The sequence below is a fragment of the Apium graveolens genome, chromosome 10 (genome assembly GCF_009905375.1).
Source record: "Apium graveolens cultivar Ventura chromosome 10, ASM990537v1, whole genome shotgun sequence".
NCBI classification, from domain to species: Eukaryota; Viridiplantae; Streptophyta; class Magnoliopsida; order Apiales; family Apiaceae; genus Apium; species Apium graveolens.
Window position 1 is genome coordinate 193924603 of NC_133656.1, and position 20219 is coordinate 193944821.

General features: G+C 37.0%; 1 pseudogene; it reads left to right on the top strand.

Moving 5' to 3' along the window:
- The first annotated feature begins 198 nt into the window (after nt 1–198).
- Nucleotides 199–20219, top strand: part of LOC141691527 (small ribosomal subunit protein mL103 (rPPR7)-like) — a 56000-nt pseudogene continuing 35979 nt past the window's right edge.

Below are 20219 nucleotides of genomic sequence, written 5' to 3' on the forward strand. Positions count from 1 at the left end.
AAGCAGACCCCTGTTGGTGAAGGGAGTAAATCGAAGCAGACCCCTGTTGGTGAAGGGAGTAATTTGAAGCTTACTGGTGTTAAGGATGAGAATGAGATTGGTCATAAAATGGAGGATCAGAAATTTGGTGGTGAAAAGTTAACTGAGAATTCAGGAGTTGATTAGGGACGTGTCAAAGTTGAAAGGTTGTGGTCTGATATGGTGAAGAAGAAGGATGAATACAAGAGGCTGAGTTTTGAATACCATTCTCCTGATTATGTTGATGGGAGAGTGGTTATCAAACCTCCGATTCAAGTTGACATCCAAGGGCGGAAAGCTTCGGAAATTTTTTTTGCTGGGTACTTTTTTGAGAAACGGGTGGCTTTTCACGTAATACAGTATAATGCTAAACGACGCTGGGAAAAACGAGGTCTTATGGATGTTATTATGAATGAGGGCTTTTTCTTTTTTAAGTTCTCGAATGAACATGATTTGCTGGCTGTTTTGGAGGAGGGAGTTTGTATGGTGGAAGGAAGCCTTTAATTCTGCAGAGATGGTGAAAAGTATATCTTCCATTTCTGGCTTAGCATATCTTTGCATACTTTGTTAACTTTGATCTTCCTTTGTCAGTTAATCTTCACCCTTGATCTTGCACACTCTTCAAGCTGCTTTTTGTAGACTTGTCAATCCAGCTGGTTGGATTGTTTGTTGATTGTAAATCTTGGATATTGAACTGGTCTGCAATTTTGTACTTTGAGATTTTACCTCGAGATCTTCAGTTTGGTCTATAGAGAACTTGACATCTCGATAAGTATATTGACTTATCGAGATCTCTAATACTCCATTGTAAATTTGACTTGTAGAGGTCTCTGAGTTCTATATAAGAGAATTTGGGTTGTCGAGATCTCTAGTCTTCATATCTTCACTATTACTTATCGATATCTCTGAGTTCTCTAGTGGCTTATTGACTTGTCGATAACTCAGATTTCTCTAGTAAAATTTGGCTTGCCAATAACTCAGAGTTCTCTAGTGAATTTTGGCTTATCGATATCTCTGAGTTCTTTAGTGAAATTTGACTTATCGATAACTCAGAGTTCTCTAATGAATGTTGACTTGTCGATAACTCTGAGTTCTCTAGTGAAGAAATGACTTTTCGATATCTCCAATCTTTATGTCTTCAATTTGGCTTGTCGATATCTCTTAGTTCTCTAGTAGCTTTCCTGAGTTCTCTATAAGTCATTCTGGAGTTCTCGAATGACTTCTCTATAACACTAAATCTGTGACTTGTAGAGATCTTGACTTAGAACATTTTTCTCAAAACGGATTTATTCAACTTCAAGTTTCTTCATAATTCTTCTGAGGCATGATCTTCTTGATCTTCTTCCAGATAGAATTCTTAGGCTTGATACTGTTTAAAAGAAAAAGACTCTTGTCTGCTCTTTGACATTTTTACAGACTTTAATGTTACAAATACAAAATGTAAACTAAGATTACAATACAACTTACCTAGGGTTGTTAATTTGACTTAGTCTTGTTAAAGTACAAGCATATCTTGCACAACAATCTCCCCCAATTTGTGAGAATATTGCTTCACACAAATTCATGCCTGTTAACAAGACTAACCCCAAGTTTTGATGGAAGCTAAGATTAAAATATACAAATTGATAAAATTTCAAATTTTATCAATTAGAAAATTTACAGAGTCTAAGTGGTTACAAGCATCAGGTAAAAACTGTTTTTGCTTCTGTTTCTTCTCTAAGGATATCCCTTAACTGAATATGAATTTCAAGTTCTTCTACAATAGGTGTCCCACTTAGAGCTTCTACTAGTTTGATCCTGGGTTCCTTTGGATAACCACTGTCTAGTAAATCAATTCTAAATCTTGAGAATTGGCCAACTCTGATGTTCAGAAACTTCCCATCTTTTAAAATTTTGCTTATTCCTTTAGCCTTGAGCTCTTCTGATCTTTTTATAAACATTTCAATATCTTAATCATATTTTCTTTTTCTTTCCTTATATTCAGCCTCATTTTTTTTCTTCTTTCTTCCCTTTCAATCAACCACTCATCCAAAACTGATCTCCATGCTCTTGTAGCAGTATCCTTGTCTTTTAGCAAGCTTATCACTCTTTTGATTTCTGTGGGAGAGAGAGAATCCATCAAAGTACAACCGAGGATAGTGAAGGAACCATCTTCATAATAAATTATGACTTCCTTTAAGGATACAACCCAGACTCTAACTATTTCTTTAGCTAATTTTTGAAAGTAATTTTCATCTGAGATGCACCAATTCAAGGGTAGAAATTCATTTTGCCTGAAACAATCCTAGAAAACCCTTTCATTGACTTCTAATTTATCTGTAGGCTTGACTTTTCTAGGTTTCTTCCTAACAGACTTGAAATTGATTTTGAGTGAAGGCTTGTCTAAAGGTAAGGTAATGATTTTCTGGAGATAGGTTTGGTTTGAGGTGATTGGTGTTTTAAGAAAGGTGTTTGAAGTTTGTTTGTACAGAAACTTTGGCTTAGAGGTTAGAGAAGGTTTTATGTTTGGGATAGTTGATTTTGAAGGTTGAGCTAAAGGTTGATCTAGTTGTGTTTGGATTTTTAGGGTTTGCTGTGATTCTGAGCCATCATGTCTCATCTTACTCCTTCTCTCACTTGCTCTCTTCTTCTCATCATTTTTTTTATCATCCTCCTTCTTCTTCTCTCCACTCTTGCTTCCAGATGGCTTGGTGGATTGACTTGGATTTGAGCCAGAAGGATTTTTATCATCTTTCTTCTGCTCATCATCATCTAAATTATCCTTGTTGATTTGAGTCTTGGGCAAGTTGGCTTCAACATCACTCAGGTATCTCCCCAATAGCTTTATCATCTCTACATCATCAAAAGTCTTATTTTTTTTACCTTTAAGGAAGTTTCCAGAGTCATGATTAGCTTCTTGTTGGCCATGACACACTGTTTAGGGATTTTGAAGTGTATAAAGTGCTTGGCGGTAGGACATATTTATGCTATTCCCTTGCTTGGCTGAAGGTATGCTTCTGGAAAAGCAGCCATTTGAGCATTTTTGAAATCAGCTAGCAGTTGGGTGTCTTCATGGATCATAATTCTGACTTTGTTTATCAAAATATCCAACTCAGATGCCCTCCTTGAGATAAGATAATTAAGGAACACCTGTATACACCTATCTACCCCGGAATCATTTAGATTGAACACTATCCTATTCTCCTAAAAGCTGTCTTTAGTTACCAAAATCACCCTTAATGAATTTATTGTCATGTCCAAGGCCTTTTTGTAGGTGAAGTGATTATTGTTGAGAGAAGCCCTTAGAGCCTTGAGCAATTCATCAAATTCCCTGCTCAAACTTGGTCCTTCAGCAACCCTAATGAACCTCTCCATACCAATATCTACTTCTTGACTTAAGTTCTGTTCAGCACCTTGGACATGTTGAGTAGATGATCTTGATTTTGCTAGCCTTGCCTCTATCTCCCCCTTAGTCTTGTTGGCAGGCATGAGAAGGGGAGTAGGAATTTCAGGCCTAAGTTGTTCAGGAAGTGATGGAAGAAGGATGTTGAGCTTTCCCATGATGGCTCCCAAATCAACTGAGTTTTGTATTTGGAGATGCTTGTGAGAGTCCACCAGGGTGTTGATGTCTGTTTGTTGACTCTTGACTAGAGAAGTCAAGGCCTGAACCTGAGCATTGAGAGATGTATTGGATGTTTCCAGAGAAGCTACTTGAGTCTTGAGGTCTTGAATGTCTTGTGAAGAGGAGCTTGCAGTAGAGATAGCAGTAGATTGTCCAAAAGTAGCTTGCACAACTTTCTAAATTTTATCCATGACTAGAGGTGAAGGAGTGTATCTTGCAGTGTTGTGTATATGTTATGTACTTGATGATTTCATTAACAAAACACCTTGGTAGATTTTTCTTAGTGAAAATGTAGCACTCGACGGATAAGGATTATAGTCACGACGGATGACTCAATATAGTCCCGACGGATGATGATTTATTATCCATCGAGTGAGTAGCTTATGTATCAATAAGTCTGTAGCACATTTCTGCATACACCTTTGTATAGATTCTATAGTAGCATATAAGTCATGTTGACTTTAACTAGATATGCAGAATAGGTTGATTAATTGTACGTAGATGATGTCTTGTAATTCTGCATAAATGAAATGAAGTCAAGTGCCAAACAGCTACCGATGAATGATTAACAGAGCTTCGACGGATGATCATAAAGCTATCAACGGATGATCAACAAAGCTGTCGACGGATGATCAACAAAGTTGTCGATGGATGGTCAACAAAGCCATCGACGGATGATCATGTACTCAACGGATAAAGAATTCAAACATTCGTTGATAGTGACAACACAGTCACATGCGTCGAGTGTATGCAAATGGAATGTGGTAGCTATTCAACTGGGTTTTCGAGAACAAAGAAGCATTGCCATTTCCATGCTATTATGAAGATATTCAAAGATGCTGGAATAGAGTAATGAAGTAGCATTGTTATAGACTTGATAGTTTTGTTTTATTATCCTGTCTTATTACTTTGTAATCTTGGTGTTATATAAACCAAGTAGCATCAAATAGAATAGTAACTAAGGAACTAAGAAACTGAAGAACCCAGAGAGAAACATTTGTAAGCTGTATTCTTAGCATTTCTCTCATTCTTAGTTATTGTCATTTTTGTAAGCAGCTGTGAGCTTTTTGCACACAGAGTTCTCTCGATATATATATATATATATTATATCTCTGGTGGAATCATTCAAATCCGCCAAAAAGTTTTTAAAGACTCTTGTTTTTAATTACTTGTGTTTTGATTTATTTCAAGTGATTATTCCGCATTCTGCTAATCAAGTCACACTGATATATATTTGAGTTAGAACAATTTTTATTCAAGAAAAAGTTTCAAGAATTCTATTCAAACCCCCTTCTGTAATTCTTGTTATATTGTTAAGGGACTAACAATTGGTATCAGAGCAAGCTCTTGAAGAACAAAGAGTTTAAAGATCAAAACAATACAGCAAGATGAGCAAGAAGGATGTTGGAGTCAATATTCCTTTTCCGGATAAAGATAATTACCATCATTGGAAGGTAAAGATGCATCTTCATTTACTTTCTCAAGATTAGGCCTATGTAGACTGCATAGAAAGAGGTCCCCATGTACCTATGAGAGCTGCAACTGGAAATGAGCCATCTGTCCCCAAGCCAAGGCATAAATGGTCTGATCCTGATATTAAAAAAGTCAAGAAAGATAAGAAGGCCATGAATATCCTGTTCAATGGAGTTGATGGTGACATGTTTGACAACATCATCAATTGTAAAACTGCCAAGGATGTTTGGGATACTATACAGGTTATCTGTGATGGCACTGAGCAAGTTAGAGAAAACAAGATGCAACTACTGATTCAGCAATATGAGCATTTTCATAGTGAAGAAAGTGAGTCTTTCACTGACATTTTTAGTATGTTTTAAAAGCTACTAAATGCTCTGAAGCTGCATGGAAGAGTCTATCAGACAAAAGAATCCAATCTGAAATTCCTTAGATCTCTTCCAAAAGAATGGACACCAATGACAGTCTCATTAAGAAACTGTCAAGATTATAAGGAGTTTACTTTGGAGAGACTGTATGGCATCCTAAAGACTTATGAGCTTGAAATAGAGTAAGATGAGAGGATGGAGAGAGGAAAGAAGAAAGGAGGATCCATTGCACTAGTTGCTGAGTGAGAAAATGAGAAGGAGATGAAGCTGGAAGTTGTTGAGTCAACTTCAAGGGTCTGTGAAAACAAGGGCAAGGGGATGGTGGCAGAAAATGAAGATTCTTTGATCCAAGATGACATGGAAGATATTGATGAACATCTAGCATTTCTTTCCAGAATATTTACCAAGCTCAAGTTCAAGAAGAACTTTGGAGCAGCCAAGCCAAATAGAAACATGGTGGATAAATCAAAATTCAAATATTTCAAATGTGGCTTGGCAGGGCACTTTGCCAGTGAGTGTAGAAAGTCAGATTCCGGCAAGAAAAAGTTTGAGCCTGTGGATTATAAGAAAAAAAATACTTTGAGCTGCTCAAACAAAATGAAAGGGCTTTCATTACACAAGAAAACGACTGGGCAGCAGATGGTCTAGATGAAGATGAAGATTTCAGCTATGTCAATCTAGCCCTAATGGCCAATTCTGATGAAACATAAACAAGTTCTTCAAGTAATCAGGTAATAACTACAAACCTTGCACATTTATCTAAAGCTGAGTGTAATGATGCTATAAATGACATGTCTACAGAGTTATATCATTTGTGTGTTACACTTAAGTCTCTTACTAAGGAAAATGCTAAAATTAAAGAAAACAATTTGTTTTTGAGTGAGAGAAATAATGTGCTAGAGTCTCAGTTCGTTGATTTTGGAAAATTAAGAATTAAGTGTAAGATTGCCAAGGAGGAATTAATTGAGTCCTTGAAGAAAGAAGAAATTTTGAAGAAGCAGCTCGAGCGTGAACAGGAGGTGATAAGGCATTAAAAACATCTAGAGATGTCCATGCTCAAATCACCAAAGTTCAAGGAATCGAGTCCTTCTGTGATGCATCCTGGAAAAAGAACAAGAAGAAGCTAGATCCAAATTTGGTGGAAGGAGTGCTAACAGATGTTGACTCGACGGATGATGAGGGTCATCCGTCGGATAACAAATAGGGATATCCGTCGAGTGACATAAATCCTCATCCGTCGACTATGAGCAAGCCTATCAGTAAAGCCAAACTTGTTAAGTTAAATGAAAAGTATGGATCTGTTTCCAAGAACTTTGTTTCAGGAGAATCAAGTCAAGTTAAGAAAGGGAAAAAGGCTAATGTTGGTCATATGACTGTCAGGCAATTGAATGACAGACTTGAAAAGATTGAGGTTAAAACAGAGGCTAAAAGGAAAAAGAATAGAAATGGTAAAGTAGGGATTAACAAACACAATAACTACACACCTGATAAATATGCTCCTAGAAAAATCCGTGTCAAGTGTGGTAGTGTAAATCATTTATCTGTTAATTGCAAATCTGCCCTGCCTACTTCCATATCTGTGCCACCTCACTTTCCCAATATAAATGCCATGCCTCATATGCCTATGAATGCTATGCCTACACTGAATATGAATGCACAGTTTGCTAATATGCCATTTGCACCTAATCCTTACTATGCTGCATTTAGTATGCCACAAATGCCATTTAACATGTCTTACTGGAATAACATGTTCACTAGTAGCATACCATTCCCTGTCAATCAAAGTATGCATGATAATTCTGTTATGATGAATGGTTTCAAAGGCCCAACTTAAATGACTAAGGATGAATCTGATATTCCCAAGTCAAATGAGATAAAGCCTAAGAAACAGAAAAAAAGCTAACAAGGCAGGATCCAAGGAAACTTGGGTACCAAAATCAACTTGATTTGATTTTGATGTGTACAGGGAAACATAAAGAATCTATGGTACTTGGATAGTGGTTGTTCAAGTCACATGACTGGTGATTCTACCCTGCTCACAGAGTTCAAGAAGAGAGTTGGCCCAAGTATTACTTTTGGAGATGACAGCAAGGGTTATATTGTGGAATATGGCTTGATTTCAAAAGATAATGTCATCATTGAGGAGGTTGCCTTAGTGGATGGTCTCAATCACAACTTGTTGAGTATCAGCCAGCTTTGTGATAAAGGCAATTCAGTAACCTTCAACTCAGAAGCCTGTGTTGTGACTGACAAGAGGAGCAACAAAGTGGTTCTCACTGGTGTGAGAAAAGGAAATGTGTACCTAGCTGACTTTAACTCATCTAATACAGAATCTGTTACTTGTCTTCTCAGCAAAGCAAGTCAGGATGAAAGTTGGTTATTACACAAGAAGCTATCTCATCTAAACTTCAAGACCATGAATGAGCTAGTAAAGAAAGAACTGGTTAGAGGCATTCCTCTAGTGGAGTTTTCTAAGGATGGATTGTGTGATGCCTGCCAAAAGGGAAAGCAGATTAAAGCATCATTCAGAAAGAAACTTGATTCAACAATTGAAGAATCTCTGCAATTGCTACACATGGATTTGTTTGGACCAGTCAATGTGTTGTCCATTTCAAGGAAAAGATATTGCCTAGTAATTATAGATGATTTTTCAAAGTTCTCTTGGACATATTTCCTACAGTCTAAAGATGAGGCTAGTGAAATCATCATCAATCATATAAGGCAAGTCAATAATTATCCTGACTTCAAAGTGAGAAGAATCAGTAGTGACAATGGAACTGAGTTCAAGAATTCTGTCATGAGAGCATTTTGTGAAGAAAATGGAATTTTGCATGAATTTTCAGCAACAAGAACTCCACAACAGAATGAAATAGTGGAAAGGAAGAACAGATCACTTATTGAAGCTGCCAGGATAATGCTTGAAGAATCTAAATTGCCAACATATTTCTGGGCTGAAGCTGTAAATACTGCATGCTACACTCAGAATATTTCTCTGATCAATCAAGCAAAATGCATGACTCCCTATCAATTGTTCAAGAACAAGAAGCCAACTCTAAATTTTCTTCATGTCTTTGGCTGCAAATGTTATATCTTGAGGAATCAAACTGACCAGAATGGGAAGTTTGATGCTAAAGCAGATGAAGGAATTTTTGTTGGATTTGCTGTTAGTAAAGCATATAGAGTCTATAATCTAAGAACCAACATTGTTGTGAAATCAATACATGTTGTGTTTGATGATAAAAAAATTGTAGGACTGCAAGATGGAGATTACCATGAGAGCCTCAAATTTGACAATGTGGAGATGGTTAGTGATGACAGTGATGATGAAAGTAATCAAGAAACAGTATCAAAGGATAATGTAGAAAAATCTACTACCAATGAAGCACAAAATTCAACATCTATCGAATTGCAAAATGCTTCATCCGTCGGGAGACAATCTGCCTTATCCGTCGGAAGGCAACCCGCTTCATCCATCGGTACTCAAAATTCACCATCCGTCGGGTTATCAAAAGGAGCAGGAAGTCAGGATAGATCACCTATAGAAAGTTCCCCTTTCTGAAATCAAAGATCCACAAACTCAGGGGGAGTTTCTAACAATCAAAACTTAATCACACATCATGACAACAATGAGTCCTCTTCATCTAGAGCTAATCTACCTCAACAAAAAAAATGGACAAAAGATCACCCCTTTGAGCTCATAATTGGTGATGTATCTTCTAGAGTTCAAATAAGGAGAGCAACTGAAGAAGAATGTCTGTACAGCAACTTTCTCTCTAAGGAAGAACCAAAGAAGGTAGAAGAAACTTTGTTGGACCCTGATTGGATTTTAGCTATGCAGGAGGAGCTAAACCAATTTGATAGGAATAATATATGGAAGCTGGTGCCCAAGCCTAAAGGAAAGAATCCAATAGACACCAAATGGGTATTCAGAAACAAGATGGATGAAAATGGCATAGTAGTCAGGAATAAAGCTAGATTGGTTACTAAGGGCTATTGTCAACAAGAAGGAATAGATTTTGATGAAACGTTTGCTCCTATTACAAAACTTGAAGCCATCAGAATCTTCTTAGCCTATGCAGCCCATGCCAATTTCAAGGTCTATCAAATGGATGTCAAAAGCGCCTTTTTGAATGGAGATTTGGAGGAGGAAGTATATATCAGTCAACCTCCTGGTTTTGAAGATCCAAATTTTCCAAAACATGTCTATTATCTTTTGAAAGCACTTTATGCACTAAAGCAAGCACCTAGAGCCTGGTATGACACTTTATCAAAGTTTCTTTTGGAAAACTACTTCATAAGAGGTACTATAGATAAAACTTTATTCTTTAGAAATATTAATGGCTCTAGCATACTTGTTCATATTTATGTAGATGATATTATTTTTGGCTCTACAGATGAGAAACTTTGCAAAAAGTTTGCCAAACTGATGCAGAGTAAGTATGAAATGAGTATGATGGGAGAACTAACTTATTTTCTTGGTTTGCAAGTTAAGCAAGTTAGTGATGGAATATTCATTAGTCAAACTAAATATATTTTTGATCTTTTAAAGAAGTTTGATCTAATGGATTGCACATCTGCAAAAACTCCCATGGCTACTGCAGATAAGCTTGAATTAAATACTACTGAAAAGTCTGTGGATATTTCAAATTATAGGGGCATGGTTGGCTCACTTCTGTACTTAACAGCTAGTAGGCCAGATATAATGTTTGCTACATGTTGATGTGCTAGATTTCAGGCTGATCCTAGAGAATCTCACTTAATAGCTATTAAGAGAATTTTCAGATATCTCAAGGAAACACCAAAACTTGGCATTTGGTACCCTAGAGACTCTAGTTTTGATCTAACTGGTTATTCAGATGCAGATTATGCAGGTTTGTAGAATTGATAGAAAAAGTACAACAGGAACCTATCAATTTCTAGGAAACAAGCTTGTGTCCTAGTTCAGTAAAAAGCAAAATTCAGTTTCTACTTCTACAGCTGAAGCAGAATATATTGCTGCTGGTAGTTGCTGTGCACAGATCTTGTGGATGAAAAATCAATTGCTAGACTATGGTTTGCAAGTTGAAAGGATTCTTATTTTCTGTGATAACACAAGTGCAATTGCCATCACTGAAAATCCAATACAATATTGAAGGACAAAGCACATAGATATCAAGTACCTCTTCATAAGGGAACATGTAATGAATGATACTGTGGAACTACATTTTGTTCCAAGTGAGAAGCAGCTTGCAGATATTTTTACCAAACCACTGGATGAATCCACCTTTTCAAGGTTGGTAAGTGAGTTAGGTATGCTTAATTATTCTTAAATCTTTATGAGATAATTTGCAAGTTGTAAAGCAGCCAGAAACTTAATTGATTCTTTAGTCTTGGATGAAATTTTGGCTAAGTCAAAATTTACATCTCGACGGATGATCTTTATCCATCGAGTTTGATCATCCGTCGGAATACAATTTGCTAATAAAAATCAATTATTTTTCAGGAATACTTTATGACTCGACGGATAACAGTTTATCCTCATCCGTCGAATTGTCCTAATCTTAGCCGTTGATTTTCTGAACATTATCCATCGAGTATACTTATAGTTTGTAAGCATAACACGACGGATAATGGGTGGAATTTTTACAGTTTATTTTTAAACGGCTATTTTAGGCAATTTTGATTGGCTACTTTATTTTACTTTATTATTTTTGGTAGTTATTTTTGAGATAGTATAAAAGCTCATTTCATTTCCATTGCTTTTCTTTTATCATTCTCAAATTATCTGCTCCAATTTCTTTCTCTTTCAAAGCACTTACTCTCTCTTTGCAAGCTCTTATTCTATAACAATGGCGCCCGTTATCAAGATTATGTCTTAAACTGGGTTTATTTATGAGAAGGACAATTTCACTGCACTAGTAAATAAGGGGATTCAGCAATCAGGTGACTACCACAAAATGATGGATTTTGTGCAGAACTGTAAGCTTAGCTATGCCATGCTGGAATCACCCACCATTTTCTATGAGGTTGTTGAAGAGATGTGGACTACTGCTATATACAACTCAACAGATAATACAATCACACTCTCCATTAAAGGTAAGGAATTCTGTATCAATAGTGATGTTATAAAAACATGTTTCAAGATTCTTGATAACACTGTAACCTCACCACACACTGACACTGACATAATCAATATGCTTAATTCCATGAACTATGCTCTTTCTACTTCTAAGTTAAGTGACATTAGGAGATTGGGCCTTAGGAAAGAATGGAGTTTTTTGTGTGATGTAGTGACAAAGGTCTTTTCAGGTAAAATCAGTAATTTTGATTCAGTCAATATCTCCATGCTTATCATGCTCTACATGCTAGTTACAAATAGGTTCTATAATTTTAGTGATCTTATTTTATTTGAGTTGGGATTCAAACTAGGAGAGTTAAATAAGAGAGGTAAGAATGTGTATTATGTTAGATTCTTTATGATGTTAGCTAATCACCTCTCTGAGAGAATTGTGCTTGAGAACCCTAACAACAAATTAGATTGTTGGGTTCAAGAGAGAAGAATCATTGCAGATTTGAACAGGGAAAATCATCACAGAGAAGTGCCACGTTTCTATTTCCCTATAATGGAAGCACCTCAGGTAATTGAGGTAAGTTCATCTATCCCTACTACTATTCCAACCTCACTAGTTTTTTTGAGTTCTAGTGTAGCTATGGAAACTGAGTCAATGACCCAACAGTTGCCTACCCAAGCTACCAAACCAACAAAAATTTCAAAATCCAAATCAAAGAAAGCCCCCTCTGGTATCTCTCAAAAGATGCCAGTTGCAAAATCCACCAAAACCAAAGAGGGGAGTGTGAAGGTGGGCAAGGTAGGTGAGGGAAAGGGTGAAAATAAAAGAAACCCTAAGGATAAAGATGGAGAGTTGAGTGGTTCCCAGCCTAGCCACACTGCAGTTTCCCAACAAACTGCAGTGCTTAAAAAGGATAAAAGCTCATTTCTAGCTGCATCCTCCCAAAAGGATGTAACTATTGAACAAAGCTCTCAACCAAGAGCACAGGCCAAGAGGGTTAGGGACACAAGCTCACCCAAAACTTATGCCAGAAAGAAGAAATCTAAAACCCTTGGGGATGCATAGGGTACACACACTGTGCAAACTGGTGCTAAAAACACAGTCACTGCACATTCACAAATTCAGTTTGATGTGGCTCAAATAAATGTGGAGTCACGGCCAAAATCTCTAGTAATAGAAGCACCTCAAACACCAAACTCACCCACAAACTCTTTGGATGTGGATATGATAAACACATCAATTCCTGATTCCCCTTCTTTAACTTTGTTGGGGAAGCCAAAATCTAGTGCAAGTGAGCATCATCTTTTAGATGATTTGTTGGCTCACTTGCCAATTCTTTCAGGAACTGTTGAATCATCTATGCCCAAAATATCATCAATCAGCACAGAGTCCACAATAGTTTCTATTCCAAGTTCATTCATTTCTACTCTCTCGATGGATATTGTCATCTGTCGAGTAGTGACTATATCCCGACGGATAAGCTTAACAACAGTTATCCGTCGGTAAGCAAAATCACTAACCCGATGGATATTCCTTATCTGTCGAGTGTCTCTGCACCACCTCAAACTTCATTTATTTCAAGTGCAGAAGAATTAGTGGTTGTACAGTCACTATTAGGATTGAGAAAGAAGAGTGTTTTGAGTGAGAGTCTGGGTTGCTCCCAGGAAAAAGGAGAGGAAATGAGTGAAAATATGCAGTCCATTCCTTCAGGACTGGCAAAAGAGAGTGAGAGGAGTCCCACCTTAGATGATGAAGGTGAGGGTGTGAGGGTGGGAAGCCAGGGTGAGACCCTGATGCAACAAAAGAGAGAACACGAGAGAAATGCAGGTACAGAAGCTATAAGGATGGATGTCATTGCTAGTGAGTTAATGAATGTCCAGGATGCAGACAGGGAGGGACTATCTCAGCAACCTCAAACTGTTATAGATTCCACCTCCCTTGATGCTGATGCATTTACTGACCCTGTTCCAGCTTATCAACTTCTAGCTAAACAGGGCAATGACAATGCAGAAAGGATGTTCAATCTGGTGCATACCACACAGTCTATACTAAGAGCTAAGGATGCCATCACATCTTTGCCCTCTACAGCTGGTGATGTGGATTATGAGACTGGTGGTTCAGCTGATTTCTTTGGTGAGGAGCATCTTGAAAATGACTGTGAGCTAAACTTTGTACATCTTGTTAATTGAAGCACTTTTCAGTATTATCTACTCTCTTTTAAAGTTGTATTTTTAGGGTGTTTTGTTATCATCAAGTTTCTCTTAATTTATGGCTACAATTCCAGTAGACATAAATTGGGGGAGATTGTTGTGTATATGTTGTGTACTTGATGATTTCATTAATAAAACACCTTGGTAGATTTTTCCTAGTGAAAATGTAGCACTCGACGGATAAGGATTATAGTCCCGACGGATGACTCAATATAGTCCCGATGGATGATGATTTATTATCCATCGAGTGAGTAGCTTATGTAACAATAAGTCTGTAGCACATTTCCGCATACACCTTTGTATAGATTCTATAGTAGCATATAAGTCATGTTGACTTTAACTAGATATACAGAACAGGTTGATTAATTGTACATATATGATGTCTTGTAATTCTGCATAAATGAAATGAAGTTAAGTGCCAAACAGCTACCGACGAATGATTAACAGAGCTTCGACGGATGATCATAAAGCTATCAACGGATGATCAACAAAGTTGTCGACGGATGATCAACAAAGTTGTTGACGGATGATCAACAAAGCCATCGACGGATGATCATGTACTCAACGGATAAAGAATTCAAACATCCGTTGACAGTGACAACACCGTCATATACGTCGAGTGTATGCAAATGGAATGTGGTAGCCTATTCAACTGGGTTTTCGAGAACAAAGAAGCATTGCTATTTCCATGCTATTATGAAGATATCCAAAGATGTTGGAATAAAGTATTGAAGTAGCATTGTAATAGACTTGATAGTTTTGTTTTATTATCCTGTCTTATTACTTTGTAATCTTGGTGTTATATAAACCAAGTAGCAGTAAATAGAATAGTAACAAAGGAACTAAGAAACTGAAGAACCCAGAGAGAAACATTTTTAAGCTGTATTCTTAGCATTTCTCTCATTCATAGTTATTGTCATTTTTGTAAGCAGCTGTGAGCTTTTTGTACACAGAGTTCTCTCGATACATATATTATATCTCTGGTGGAATCATTCAAATCCACCAGAAAGTTTTTAAAAACTCTTGTTTTTAATTACTTGTGTTCTGATTTATTTCAAGTGATTATTCCGTATTCTACTAATCAAGTCACACTGATATATATTTGAGTTAGAACAATTTTTATTGAAGAAAAAGTTTCAAAAATTCCATTCAACCCCCCTTCTGTAATTCTTGTTATATCAGTGTGCATTTGATCCAATTTTAACCTTGTGTCATTGGATTTAGAAATGTGATCTTGAACTACTTTGTGCAAGGCTACAAAGGATTCTCTTAGCTGATTTACACTTTTATCAATCCCACTGAGATCATATCTTGACATAATTCTGAGAAGATTTTGAATTTGTTTTTTATCTCAGTTTGAGAGGGGATGATTTGGTCCTTCTTTTCCCTGACCATCTTCATGACTTTTTCTTGATGTCCATTTAATGTTATTTGTAGAGCTTTTCCAAAGTTGTGGAAAACCTTGATTTGAGCCTTGTAGACCTCATTGATGGCATCATATACCTCTTGTGGAGTGAGGGATCTAGCATTGCTTCCCAAAATTATAAAGTATTCCTCCCTGAATTTTTCTAACACGACATCCATCTCAATTGTGAATTCCTTGTCCAACCAAGCATCACAGTTAGCTTCCTGACCAACTTCATCAACAATCTTTGCTTGATTATCTTCCATATCAGCCTGGTAGGAGAGCATGATAGCTTGGTAGTCTTGATTGGACATGTTGAATGTGAGTAGCTGTTATGAGATTTGAGCCAGGCCTCCAAGTTGATCAACTCTAAGATCTTCAATTTTAGATGGTTGATTTACAGTGTCTTGGATACATTGGGAGACGAGGTGTGATTGAGAGTTAGAGGGGTGTGAATCAGAATGACCTGTGACTGAAGTCATAGTTTACTCACAGATTGCTCTGTAGTTTTGACAAGTTGTTATTCCTCAGCTAAAGTGGGAACCTCCAATTGAATTGGAGGGGATTTACCTGGGTTACTGTCATGTGCACCAGTCTCAAACCCTTGTGCTTCTTGCACAGCACTGTCACTTGAATATGATAAACTTGCCTCCCCCATAGCAGAATCATTGGAAATTGTACTCCTAGCATCAACTGCTAATGCAATTTCTGTTAGGGTTGTGAGGGGAGTTGTTCCTACACGAGGAACCTCCAATTGAATTGGAGAGGATTTAGATAGCTCCCCCTCAGGAGTACTACCCTCAAACCTTACAGCCTGTGAAGACTGATTTGCACATGAAGGTGCATTTAGTATCTCCATGGGGTCTTCAGTAAAAACTGATGAATCTCCCATGTTTTTGATGGTGTCATCAAGGTCTACCCCATCTAGTATCCTCTCACCATCTAAATGAAGTGTTTGGGTGGTGAACAAGGTTTCTTGAACCAAGTCACTTGATTTAGCTTGCACTTGAAAATTGGATTCAAGTGCTGTTGGTAGAGAAAAAATTAGAGATATTAGAGATTGTTTCTCAGATGTGAGTGTTGGCAGCTCCCCCTGAATGGATGAGGGAGCTTCAAAAGATGTGCTCTCACTGTGTGTGGCATCCTTATTTCTCCTACCATACACTTGAATTGCTTAAGGTGCAGGTTGTGCAGACTCTGTACAAGGTGTATTGGGGTGAATGCTCTTTTCAATAGACACACCCTGTTGAGAGGATATATCTAGAGTCCGTTTAGTCCCTATTTTTACAACTGCATCCTGTTGGGAGGATACAGAGGTGGCTTGAGTGGTCAGCTCAGATTTCTTACTCTTCTTTGATCCCTTGACCAAGGGTGACTCAGCTTCAGTTTGATCCTCACCACTCTCAGTTATAACTGTTAAGGTTACCTCCTTTCTCTTCCTTTTACTCACCTCATCCTTTTGAGAAGATGAGGTGGTTGGTTTCCTAGATACTAAGGGTTTTGAAGAAATGGTTTCAGCTTGGGAAGATCCCTGTGGGTGTTCCTGTATTTGTACTTCCACAGGTTCAGGAATCATAGCTATGCTAGATTGTACATTTGATCTCATGTCAGGCATTGGGTTAGGGTAAGTCTTAAACCTCTCCAACATGAATGGAGTGAGTTTCAGACTTATATTTACCTTGTTCTTTGTAGTAAGTGAACCAAATATTATTTTGGACACTTGCTTACAATTGCCTATTTTAATGCTATCTATACCATGCAACAAATGTATGTCTGCTACTTTATGATTTAAAGTGGACATAATAAATCTAGAAAAGAAAATTTCCTTACCTCTAGCGGATAGGGGCATTGTCAGCCTGGCTGCAAGTTCTTCCAGGATCAATAGACCAGCATTCAAGTGTCTGTTGTGGGCTATTGAGTGCACCAACTTTTGCACCATACTTAAAATGTTGTCATACATTGTCTTCCTGCATGTGAAGGCCCTCACCACAGAATCAAAGACAAAGGACCACTCATTCCTTAGATTGGTCATGTTCAAGCTTGACAAGTTGATTCTTCCACCATAATTGATGAAGTCCAGAGACTCAGTCAGTTCATCAGGAGTTGGCACCTCCACAAGATTTGCAGTTGGCAGCCCCAAAGCTCTATTCACATCTTGTTCATTGAACTCTATTTGTTGGCCTCTAATTGTGCAGGTGACCACCTGTTAGTGTATACTGAAAATATTTATTTGAAGTATGTACATTTATTTCTGGCCAGTTTATTTGAGAATCATTTGAATGTTTACATGTTGTCTAATATTATATATTGTGAACAATCTAGTATCAAATGGGATACAGAATATTAGATTGTTAAATACGGTTATATAATATAATAAGGTTCACAGCACAAGTGGTGTTGGACAATCCACTGATATGGCTGTAGTATTATTTAGATTAGTTTATATTGACTAATAAATAATACTAGTATACTTTGTGTATATTGAACAGAATCAAATTTAGAAGTGTTCCCTTAATACTGATTAAGAAGGAGAACTAAGATTCTATGTTATTATTAATGCTTAGGTTCTTAATCCGGAAATAGTAATTGACACCTGTATATTATTTACATGCTTTAATTTATATATGAAATAATTCTTTTGAATTATATCATTATATTTTGGGTGATGGAATTATATACATGGTGGATATTATTTATTGAAGGAATCCATGTCCTGATAATATTCGGGTTAATGATGTCCCCTTGAAAGCTCAAAAAGATTTAATTATGTGAAACCCTGCAGGTGGAATTTATTCTGGCATAATTAAATAAAGGTTGAGTGGATGATCAAGGATAAAAGATATTAATTAAATAAATTATCAGTAATTTATTTAATTAATGGACATATGATATTTTAAACATGGGGAATTGAATAAGCAAATAATATTGGAACCGAATTAATTAAATTACGGTATTAGGAAAGGTAGTGCAAATATTAATTCTTTAGTGGATTGAATTAATATTTAATTACATTGGGCTAGGCTCAAGATGTAATTAGAAGGCCCAACCTAATTATCCATGGTCCCTATTGTAGCCTATATATATTCTTATTCTCTTCTTGCTTGGAATTGTGTGAAAACATATTGTAGCCACCAAGGAGCAAGAAGAGAGGATAACTTGAGAAGAAGGAGGCCACACTTCGCTTAGGGGAATTCGGGAATATAATAGAAGAGCGTGGAATCAACCATTAACAAGGTAATCCTCTTTTCGTAATCTTTATCGTAAAACGTAGTACCACCCTAAGTCCGTGGTTCCCAACATCATTCTCAATAGTTAATCTTAGTATAATCAAAAACTCAATTTTTTATTCGTCTTAGCATTGAATAATAGCCATATAATTGTTGCATAAGTGCATAAATCACAAAGTTAACCTAAACTAGTTTCCGTGGGAACGAATCTGATGTATATCTTATACTACTTGCGAACGCGTATACTTGCGTGAATTTTAGCGCGTGTTTAGCGACTAACAAGTTTTTTGGCGCCGCTGTCATGGACACGGTGTTAACTTTTAGTTTATGTGTTTGTCATCAGTGATCGTTAAAGTTCATTGTCTCGGACATTGTTACTTACTCTTTTCCTTGTCGTGTTTCAGGTAATCTAGCGAGCGTGTATGCATACGCCTTCGCGGGCTCGTAAGAGAACTCTGGATCAAGCCGAGGAAGAAGCTATAGTGATTCGAAGGGAAGTTTTTGAGGACGAAGAGAAAGTAGAAGAAGAAGAAGAGAAAGTCGAGGAACCAGCTTTAGTAGTGATGGGAGATCAAACAGAATATCCTAAGGCTCTGATGGACTATTCTCAGCCTAAGATCAATGATATTCAGTCAAGCATCATCATACCAGCCATCTCGGCTAACACTTTTGGGATCAAGTCGAGCATGATTCAGATGATACAGAACTCAGTTCAGTTTGGGGGTTCTCCTACAGAAGACCCCAACATGCACATCATGGATTTCATCAAGATTTGCGACACTTTCAAGTTTAATGGGGTGACTGAAGATGTTATCAAGCTACAACTCTTCCCATTCTCTCTGAGGGATAAAGCAATGTGCTGGTTATATTCTCTACCACCAGGGTCTATCACCAAATGGGAGGATCTTGCTCAAGAGTTTCTCACTAAATTCTTTCCCACGGCGAAGACTGTTAGTCTCTTAACAATATGACAAGAATTACAGAAGGGGGGTTGAATGGAATTCTTGAAACTTTTTCTTGAAATAAAATGTTCTAACTCAAATATAAATATAAGTGTATTGATTAGTACAATGCGGAATAAAAACTTAAGTGAATCAAAACACAAGTAATTAAAAACAAAAGTCTTTAAAAACTTTCTGGTGGATTTGAATGATTCCACCAGAGATATATATTATATATCGAGAGAACTCTGTGTGCAGAAATGCTCACATCTGCTTACAATAATTAAACTTCTAAAACTATAGAGAAATGCTAAGAATCCTGCTTACAAATGTTTCTCTGCTTTCTTTCTTAGATCGATAGTGTCTTAGTTGCTACTACTTGGTTTATATATCACCAAGATTACAAAGTAATAAGACAAGATAATAAAACAAAACTATCTAGTCTATTACAGTGCTACTTCATTACTCTATTCCAGCATCTTTGAATAACTTTATAATAATATGGAAATGGCAATGCTTCTTTGTTCTCGAAAACCCAGTTGAATAGGCTACCACATTCCATTTGTATCCACTCGACGTATGTGACTGTGTTGTCACTGTCAATAGATATTTGAATTCTTTATCCGTCGGGTTCATGATCATCCGTCGAGTTATTGATCATCCGTCGGGTTGTCTATTTGATCATCCGTCGACTTCATTGTAGGTTATCCGTCGGGTAGCAAACTGGCACTTGACTTCATTTTATTTATGCAGAATTACAAGACATCACCTATGTATAATTAATCAACCAATTCTGCATATCTAGTTAAAGTCAACATGACTTAAATACTACTTACAGAATCTTTACAATGGTGAATGCAGAAATGTGCTATAGACTTATTGTTACATAAGCTACTCACTCGATGGATAATAAGTCATCATCCGTC